Raw genomic sequence first — 4,128 nt, 5'->3', positions numbered from 1 at the left:
TTAAATTTAGGTTCTTAAATTAATAAAGGAAATAAATTAAAATGATTTCTATAGTTAAATCGTCAAGGAATAATCAATATCATTGGTCGATATGAAGTCTAAAAATTAGATCTAAAAATCATAACATTTTAAAAGCTAAAGGGCCAAATATGTCAAGTTGACAAAGTGGCTTAACCAAAGGGTTGACTGGTTGATGAAAAGGACTACTGAAGTTATAAAATGGATGGAGGAGGACTTGTTATGTCAAAATTTTAGGAAAATATGAAAATAAATAAAGTAATGGTAAATTTGACAAAATATGTAAACTAGAGGGACCAAATGTGAAAATATCAGGGAAATAAGATGCATTTGTTTCCCTTCATTCATCAAAAACATGGGGGGAAATCTAAGGAGCTCTCCCATGGTGATTTCTTCCATTTTGTATCTAAGGCTTGATCCAAGCAAATATTTGAGCATCCAAGCAAAAGAAAGAGGAATCAAAGGCTTTTTCGGTATAACTTTTCCTCCTCTAGCTCTATTTTCAAATTCGTCAATGGGGATGAAACCCAATGTCTATTTTGGCTTCAATTTATGATTAGATTTGGTCTTCTAACATTCTTTGAGTGGTTTCCATGGTTCTAATCCCGATCCAATCGTCTCATTGATGGATTTGATAATTTGGGTAAAAATCTCCATGAACCCTAGAAATCTAATTTGGGGATTTTGTATCTATAAACTATTATGGGATCAATTCAATGACCTAGATGATATTTGATGACAATGAATCCAATTTTCATGCCTAAACACATCCATGATGGTAGAATGTTGCATAAACATATATATTTGGTGGTTTGGGGGAAACTATGATGAAAACAATGAAATCTATTGTATGTGAGCATTTGATGATTATATGACACTCATAAACAGAATTTGACACTAATAATATGATTTGAATGCAAAAACATGAAGACTTGCTTGATTTTTAGTTGAATTTATGGAACATAAAATAATACTTAATAGGACATTTAAATGAATGTGAGGGGCCGATCTTTAATTTTTTAATCCGCATGGGCTTTTTTACTTGTAATTTTTTAATCCGGCTACCTCCTTAATTCCCTCGCTACATTTGGGGGATTGATTTTGTTCCTTTCACCTTGTAATTTGACTTGGAACGGGATCAAATGATATGATATGTTATGTTATGTATGAAATAATGTTCTTATAAATGCTTTGAAATGTTTTGGATCGTAAACCCACGTACAACGTGAGACAGAAAAGGAATGAAAAGTGGAAAAATGTCTTTTGAAATATGTTTTGCTTAATGAAAGACTTTCAAAAGAAATGTGATAAATGTTTGGGTTACAAACATACGTATCTCACGAGACATTATTATCTTATGTATCTCTTTCTCATGTCATGTATCTCATGTTACACTCAAGGAGAAAGGGTGATCGATGGAAGTTAGAAGTTAAGAGATAGTGAATGGAGTGGAGCTTGTTAAGTTCCTTATCAATGGTATTGATGTAATTCGTATTTGTTTTTTATGGTTTGAATGATGCTTAATGGTAGCACCCAATGTTTTAATTGTAAATTCTTTGGTGGGACCGAGTTTTTGTTAAATATGGGTTAATCCTCGAAATAATTTTATAACCACAACATTTTAAACTTTGAAAGATATCGGGGTGTTAAACTATTTCTTCCATATGCTTGTTCCTTTCTTCAAATCGGTTTTTAAATAAAGAAACACCCTTTTACGATGAAGCTTACGTCTCAAAAAATATATTGGTCCTGGAATTAACATTGGATGTGGAAGTCCTCTTTCTTGTGTTCGTGTCAGATTATGCACATGAATCTTGATATTGTCTTCATCTGCTCCAATTGTAGCCCTTCAGGTAAGATTTTTACTCACCTTCTGGTCAACTTTGTTTCCTACCTTTTGTCTTTAGTTTATGTCTTTTTGAATACCCATTTAGGGTTTATGGACATGATAATGCATTCAACTACTTTTTTAGTTATAGTTTTAATTTAATTAATGTTTTTGTAACTGTGTGTATATGTTTGATTGTAAGGACTTTGCGACAATTAGTCATGTTTTCTATCCTTTTTTCACACATAGTGGTTATAATTTGAGGTTTGTAAGTTTATTGTGGCGATAAATAAAAGTTTGGAAAAGTTTTTTATGATATGGGTCTAACTGCATATTCCTTCGACCGCTTCTTTCATACATAGTGGTTATGATTTGAGATTTTTAAGTTTACTGTACCGAAAGAGATAAGCTTGGAAAAGTTTTCCATGGTATGGGTCTAATTGTATATTCATTCACTTACTTTTATGATATAGTTATTTGTCCTTAATTTTACTATTGGTTTACAAATTGAAAGACTTTTTATGTGGTGAAACTTGAATGGGCTCATTCTGTCTTAGAAGACGGAATTTTTACAGTAAGGGCCAGTGCTTTACTTCATTTACATCCGATTAAAGTTATATTTGTAATTTGATTTGTTTTTGGAAAGTGGAGATTCTTTTGATGGAGAGTGTCTACATTGATTTTGTTGTAGGTGTTATAGAGTCATATGTTGCCAATATCAAGTGACAGATATACAAAAAAATCATTCGGAAGGAAAGTGGACAACATTGTAACCAATTTTTTTTAATCATTTGTTAAATAACTGTTACATTGTAAACATATTAAATATGAATACTACACTGTTATGATTTTATATTACCTTGCAATATATTTTTTAACCATTGTCTATTTTCCTTGTGCTCTATTAGTTTCTCATGCCTATATTTCAGAAAAACCAATTGTTCCAGCTATCGATGGTTGATCTTGTTAGCTTCATTGCTTCATGTACTTTCCTTTTGGGAATTTTTATTCCATTTTTCTTCATGGTATGCTCAATTGCTTCATCCACTGTTGCTAATGTTTTCTCTCCCATCAGTTAAAATATCATTTTCTCAAATTTTTAGCAAGGGCCTTCTTTAATGAGTTTGGGTAGAAAGATGTGATTGTTTGTTGGTTTTCCTCAACAAATACTTATTGAGTTGTTTTTAAATCTTCCCCGATCACTTCTTTAAAATGGTTAAAATCGAATTGTATTTGGAGACGAATAAGACCCCCGTCTAGGTCTTCAGTTTAGGTCTTCCAAGTGTAAAAAAAAAACATTGTTTGGATCATAATTCAGAAATACAATAATATCTTTCAGTGTTTGCATACATAGTTTGTTGTTGTTGAAGCAGTTAATATGATCAAAAGCATGGCGTATAGAAAATCGTCATGGAGTACTTATGAATTTACCACCATGGACAAGTTTGATCGAAAACTACATGACATTGTAAGACCCATGTTGACATTATAAGACCCATCTTGATGGAGTACTTATGAATTTACCCATGGTGTTCCTACTATAATCTTCAGGTTCCCGTTCTTGGTGATTCACCTGTATTGAATTTCAAGTGGATTGTAAGTGATTATCTCAAATTCACTGCATCCTGGAATATATTCATCTTCTTTTGGTGGTAAAAAAGGTTTCGGGGGCAATGAAGAGTCACATATTGAATACATTTGTGCACTTGTGCCCGAGTTGCTGAAGAGTCATGACTTCAATACCATAGTCCAAACGACATCCTCAACACTTCTTTAATGCCTTTAATTAAATAACATAATAATTTGAGTATGTAATTATTTAAAGACTTCAACATCAATTGTACATTAACATATATTCTTCCTTGTATTTTTGCATGTCTACAGACGCAACAAATGTAATGAAGGTGGGCATGCTTTTGTGTTTTTGTACAACTACATGTAAACTGTGTTTCTAATTTCTTAATAAGGTTTGACATATTCTATTACACGTGTCAAAACATTAGATACCTTAATAATAAAAATTGAAAGTAGATTTTTGTGCTTATTAAAGGCAATTTGGGACTCAATGTAACATATATAATAGGGATTCGCTAGGGTGAAGTGACCATGCAAATAGAATACTTTCATCCATATGCAAAGCGCTACAATATACTAAATATTATATGTTTACTGATATTTTATGTGTTTGTTACTTTAGTCAATACTGTAATTGCAATCTAAAAAGTTAATGCTTTTGTCACTTGTTTGTATTCGTTTTTTTCTTGTTTACAAATATATTTTGG

The 4,128-nt window shown here is 31.7% G+C and overlaps 1 long non-coding RNA gene across 1 annotated transcript; it reads left to right on the top strand.

The window, feature by feature from the left end:
* The first annotated feature begins 378 nt into the window (after window positions 1-378).
* LOC128133808 (uncharacterized) lies at window positions 379-1,583 on the top strand. The gene is made up of 2 exons (XR_008232105.1): window positions 379-491; window positions 1,419-1,583. It is a non-coding gene; the product is annotated as an uncharacterized LOC128133808 (long non-coding RNA).
* Window positions 1,584-4,128: the final 2,545 nt, after the last annotated feature.

Source organism: Lactuca sativa, chromosome 4 (assembly GCF_002870075.4).
Source record: "Lactuca sativa cultivar Salinas chromosome 4, Lsat_Salinas_v11, whole genome shotgun sequence".
NCBI lineage: Eukaryota > Viridiplantae > Streptophyta > Magnoliopsida > Asterales > Asteraceae > Lactuca > Lactuca sativa.
This window is presented reverse-complemented; position numbering and strand designations above follow the sequence as displayed.